The sequence below is a fragment of the Peromyscus californicus genome, unplaced genomic scaffold (assembly GCF_007827085.1).
Source record: "Peromyscus californicus insignis strain IS unplaced genomic scaffold, ASM782708v3 Scaffold_16__1_contigs__length_79575227, whole genome shotgun sequence".
NCBI lineage: Eukaryota > Metazoa > Chordata > Mammalia > Rodentia > Cricetidae > Peromyscus > Peromyscus californicus.
In genome coordinates, this window is record NW_026294458.1 from 66,771,548 (window position 1) to 66,778,110 (window position 6,563).

Here is a 6,563-nt window from a genome sequence, read left to right on the forward strand (position 1 = left end):
AACAAGGTGCAATGTTGGTTGGAGAAGTTTCTCCCAGATCCTGAGAACAGAAATCCTGATATGGTTCAAAAGACTGATCAAGCCACCTTGCTTGCTTGTTCATCACAATCCAAGAGAGTATCTTGCAGTACTCAAGGTATCATTAGCTTATAATATGCAAGCATATTTATGTGCAAGGGAATGAGAAAACTTACAGGCAGAAAAGTTTCCAGAAATTTTTAAAAAAAAGCTTAAAATTTAAAAATAAAAATCCAAGGAAACTATGATAAAATAGTCACAGATGAAAAGTAATTTTGATTACTAGGCCAAATGGATCAGATTTCGTAATATAGAAATACTAAAACCCCGAAGACATACAGGCCACTTCTGAGAGCTGCATGAAAGCTAGAAGCAGTTTTAGAAGTGAAGAAGCCAGCATCAAATAAAGCTCTTTTTAAGTCTAAGCTATAATGATATTTTGACTTAGATGTTACATGGGGAGTTCCAACAGTGACCCATCTGAACAAATACAAATTTACTGTCATATAAGTTTTTATATGTAATTTTCAGAAATTAAAACAGGAAAAACACAAGACAGGTAGGAGATAGTAGACTTTTATTTGCAACCTCAGGATTAGAGAGAGAGAAAGAGAGAGAGAGAGAGAGACAGAGACAGAGAGAGAGAGACAGAGACAGAGACAGAGAGAGAGAGAGACAGAGACAGAGACAGAGACAGAGAGACAGAGAATAGCAAGTGCTTTTACTCACTGAACCATCTTGCCAGTCCATAATTTTAGCTTTTAAGAGGTAAAATTGATTTTTCATGTAGGATACTCAGGCTTTGATCCTTAGCCGAGTAGAGAAAAAATATTAATCTTTTAGTCTTTTTTATATCTGAATTTCAAAGTTATCATTAACAAATCTTTTTTTTAAACCACAGAGCATAGAAGAATTTACTCTCAATAGTAATACTTTTAAAGTTTCATTTTATTCATTATTTGGTAAGGCAGCAGGAAATAAAATTAACATGTAACAAGCTATGATATTGCAGCCTAGAAATCATAAGTACTTAGAAGCTGTTTTATGTCCTCTTCACTGGTGAACAGTTTTATATGGAGACATGAAATAGAATGGCCAACATTATTGTCCATTTGGAGGTTGAACGCATCAATTTTTAGTATAACTGGAATGTGCACGTCTTAGGGTTTCTATTGCTGAGATAAAACACCATGACAAAAAGTGATTTAGGGAACAAAGAGTTTATTTCAGTTTACCAGTCCATATCATAGTGTGTCATGAAAGGACTTTAGGACAGGAACTCAAGCAAGCAGGAACTGAGGCAGAGACCACGGGGGAGTGCTGTTCACTGGCTTACTCCCACAGCTTGCTCCGTCTGCTTTTCTGTAACACCCAGGACCACTTGTGCAGGGGTGACACCACCAGAGTAAACTGGGCTCTCCCACATGTCATCAAGAAAGCACATACTGTAGGCTTGCTCACAGGCCAGTCTAGTCGAGGCATTTTTTTTTTCAATTGAAATTTCCACTTCCAACATGGTTCTAGCTTGTCAAGTTCTTATAGAACTAGCCAGTACAGCTAACTCATGGATGGTATCTTATCTGTGCTTGAAGCACAGAGAGAACATAATGGGATGCCTTTTTGTATTAAAACAAAACAAAACAAACTTTAGCCTGCAATGATAATCACAAATAAAAATATTTCCAGGAGTGAGAGAGACCTCCTTCATTTAATTAGTACAAGTTTCTCAATCTGTATTGTAAAATGCTACATTAATTTAAATTTGGAAAGGAAAGTTGGCATCCACACTCCCACAGCATTTATTCTTTATTCTTGCTTTTGTTGGGTATGTGGTCACAGCAACCAGAAAAGTAAATAATACAGCTTAGTAACACGATGCTGTCATGTGTGCTTCTTGAATGCTATCCTCCTTTCCCTTTAGAAACAATATTATTTTATTCATTTACTTTGTGTAAATTTTCTGCATGAATATATGTATGTAAATATGCCTTTGATAAAATCATGACCTCATCTCCCTTTTCAGTTAACATTGCATGGTGAGTGGTAAGTGTGGTGGTTTGATTAAGAATGACCCCCACCTCACATATTTGAATGCTTAGTCATCAGGGAGTGGCACAAGGAGGTGTGGTCTTGGAGTCCATGTGGCCTTTCTAGAAGAAGTAAGTATGTCAGTAGGAGGCAGGCTTTGGGGTTTTAAATGCTCAGATCAGACCCACTATCTCTCTCTTTCTCTCTCCCTGCTGCCTGCTAATCCAGATGTAGATCACTCAGCTACCGATCCAGCACCATGTTTGCCTGTACCATGCTTCCCAGCTTGGGGCTAATCCCTGAATGTAAGAAGGCCTCAGAGTTGCCTTGGTCATGGTGCTCTTTCACAGCAGCAGAACAGTGACTAAGACAGTGAAGGTTTCCCAAATTGGAATAGTGCTCTCATTCATTATTTTCAGTAGCTATCACTGTACTCCACAAAGCTGTTTTAGCATACTTCCTCAACCCTCCTTTTAATGTGACGGTAGTCTTTGTGTATGTCGATTTTCACTCTTGATCAGTTCTAAAAAGCTTTTTGTACTTTAGTTGCCCAGTCTTTTTAAAAATGGAAATATATCCAAATTCTCTGCTAACTGAAACCCTTTGTTGTGATCTCCTTGGAATTTGAATATAATTATGATTCTCTGTGAGACTTGGCGTCATGGAAACCTTGAGTTGCATCTGACTTTCTGTCCTTTTTTGCTGACCAGACCTGACAACTTAAGCCTCCTTATATTACGATCAATCCACGTAAGTCTATTAAGTGGGTAACAGAATTTATTAAGATATAAATTAAGGAAATACACTCACAAATACAGAACAGAGTAGGCAGCTGAAGTCATCCTCTGATCTAACCAGGAGCAAATGCACCTTGAGGGCAGGAACAGGGAGAAGGGGCATGTGACCCTTCTCTGTTCCCTCATAAGAGGTCACATACAAGGGCAGGAAGTACCACCTCCTTGGGGCCCTATAACACAAGGTCATGGGCAGAGCAAACACCACTACATCCTTGAAGTTTCCCAGAAGAGAGCATCATTTTCCTGGACACATGTTCCATCTTTCTGCAGTTGCTTTTCTTCCAACCTCCACCTATAGATCACACCTGAGTTAGGATCTTCTCAGAGCTCATTTCTTTGTTGACTATGCACTGTTCTTGATCAAACGTATTACTGGTTTAAAATAACTTCCAGGTAATTCCAACACCTGTGAATTTTTGAGAACGAATGATCTGCAAAATTTCTGTTCAGTAAAAATATGTGAACCACATATGTAATCAAATTTTTTTCATAGTTACATTTTAAAAGTAAAATAAATGAAGTAAAAGCAATTTAATGATGTCTTTTACTTAACTTAATCAATCCCAAACAGCATTTCAATTTATAAGTAATATAAATACTCATTTATGACATGTTTTATAATGCCTTTTAGGATAATGTCTTCAAAATCTTTGTTTATTATGTTTACAACTCATCTCAATTTTAGTTTTAAAATTTCAACAGAGATATCTGATCAATATTTAGACTACCTGTGTAGTAATTAATATTGAGTTACATATCAAATTTGATTCTAATATTATTGACACTTTTGTAGCTAGAGAATTTTCTCTCCGGGTCCTGCCAAGCCCCAGCAGTCTGACAGCCCACGATATCTTTACATGTTTCTTGTCATGGCGGCGGCTGGCAGCGTCTTCCTCTCTGCCTTCCTGTTCTCTCAATTCTCCTCTCTGTTAGTCCCGCCTATACTTCCTGCCTGGCTACTGGCCAATCAGTGTTTTATTTATCAATCAATCAATCATCCATAGTACACTTTCTAGTAACTAAAGGAATTAATTTTAGGTTAAAAACAAATTAATTAAAATGAGATGAAATTATTTAATTTGTTAGTTACAGTAACTTTTTTTAAAAGTATGCTGTAAATCTGTTCATGTTTGTTTTTTTATCAGGACCTTTAAACATGGTTTGTCTCATTGAGATGTGCAGTAAATTTTGGTTTAAAAAATGACATTATAATTCACACAAGAAAAGTTAAACCAAGAAATATAAAACATATTTGCTTCACTGTCTGGGAAAAACATTAGTTTCAATTTTACCCTCTTGGGAGGAAGAGGTATGTTTGTTTCTTGGCTTCTAACTTTCGCTACTGCCAAGACTGCTTCCCAGATGTCTTCCAGGGATTTTTCTGGAAGATAAATTAAAAATGGAACATAGATGAGAGCAGAGTTGGAGGATAGAGTAATCTTGAATGCATAGCCAGGGATGCTTTGGTTGGGATCTCTGGAGCTTTGTCATTCAGGAAACTTGTTTACCCACATTCTTTAAGGGAAGCTGACATGACCATAGTCACTCAAGGAGCACACATGGGGAATGACAAGCAGACATTACATTACCAAGTGACCTTTTCTCTCATAGCTTTGTTTATTAGATTAAGAAAGGGCATCAGATTTGAATACTCATTTCCTAGATGGCCAAACATTGCCTTGTGGGGTGCTTCACATGAAATGTCTTCCACAGTCCCAGGCATTTGAATGCTGCTTCCTGTCCAGTTGGTAGCTCTGTTTTGAGAGGATTAAGAAGCGTGACCTTGTTAGAGAAAGTGTGTAGTTGGTCTTTTTATTTATTTTTAATTTTTAGTTCTTTAGGGGCTTGTCACCCAGCTCCCAAATAAATAGATGGAGACTTTTTATTCCTTATAAATGCCCGGCCTTAGCTTGACTTATTTCTAACCAGCTTTTCTAACTTAAATTATCTCATTTCTCTTTAACTGTGTTCTGTCTCTGGGCTTTTTATCTTTCTTTATATATATATATTCCTTTCCTGTTTCTCCATGGCTGGCTGTGTGGCTGATAGGCTGGCCCTTAGCATCCTCCTCTCTTTCTCCTTTTCTCACTCTTTGCTCTTTTTTCTCTCTTGAGCCTAGATTTCTCCTCCCATTTGTTCTCTTTGCCTGACAGCCCTGCCTACCTCTCTCTTGCAGCTATTGGACATTCAGCAATTTATTAGACCAATCAGATGTTTTAGACAGGCAAAGCAGCACAGTTTTACAGAGTTAAACAAATGCAACATAAAAGAATGTAACACATCTTTGCATCATTAAACAATTATTCCACAGAATAAATGGATGCAACACACCTTAAACTAGTATTCCACAACAGAAGTATGTCACTGTAGGCTGGCTTTGAGATCTTAAAGATTTGAGCCATTCCCAGTGTTCACTCTCTGCTTCAACTTTGAAGTTCAAGATGTCAGCTCCTAGCATCCTGCCCCAGCCTCCATGCCTGCTGAGGCTTGAACTGGAAGTGAAATAAACCCTTCTCTTACAAGTTACCTTGGAAATGATGTTTTGTCATAGCAACAGAAAACTAACAAACACATTTAGGGGAGAGGTAAGAGTGGCACATTGGATTGTAATACATTGGAATTCAAATCAGAAAATATACAAATAACGAGCCATAGTAGTGAAGCAAAATATTCAGGACATTGCTTTCAGACAGAGTACCACCTGGAAAAAACTATTTACTTGTCTAAATTAATGAGGGAGAAATCAAATGTGTACAAATGGGAGAAATGAAGTAGAGAAGTTAATCTACACGTGTGATATATACATGAACACAATTTATGGATCCACACATACATCATAGATTTTCCTTTATAGGGAGTGTTCTTCTAAGTTTACACATTGAAAATTCTTAATTATGTCCTTTAATGGTCTTTGGGATTTTGAATCAGAAGCAGTCAGATTAGTGATGCTCTTTTCTCCTGACCTTCCAGTTTAATGTCACCTTCTTCTCTTCTCATTCTGTTGTAACGCCGTCATCTCCAGCACGCTACATTAATTATCTACGCAGCACTCATCACCATCTTTATTTCCTTGTGTATTGATTACTGTTTCCTAGCCATTCCTCCTGTGCAACAATAAGAACTATGAAATCAGGGGTGTGAAGATAAGAATTATGAAATCAGGGGTGTAAGTATCATACACATTACTGTATTGAAATATTCCTGGTGGTGAAAAATGACTTTGTTAAAAGAGAATGTGAAAAGTAGAAAATTATACATGACATATGCAATGGAAAGTTTAGAGCTCTAAAATATTTCAAAGATCTGCAGAGATGCTGAGTGCTGTAAATTATAGTGGAAACTGTGTTAAGACCAAAGAATTCTTTGCTGAGGTTGGAAGGTCTGTCTTGGGATTTTCTTAACATCTGATTCCATACACCAAAAAAAAAAAAAAAAAAAAAAAAAAAAAAAGACACTTCAACTTGAAAAGTGAAAGTTATTTTTTAACCTGGTTTGTGATACAAGGGGCTGAGGCACACATGGGAAACTGTATTGGTGATATCTAAGGGAAGACTCTCTAGAGGAAAATGGGCTAGGAAATGAGCCATCCAGAAGGCACTTTAATTGGTAGTTCTATGGGGTTGATACAGAGTCCAGTTGGCTTCTGATACTAGTGGCTCTGTCACTGATGGACTTATGGCATCTGACCTAAACCCTCTTCACCTAGTATCTTGCTTATGC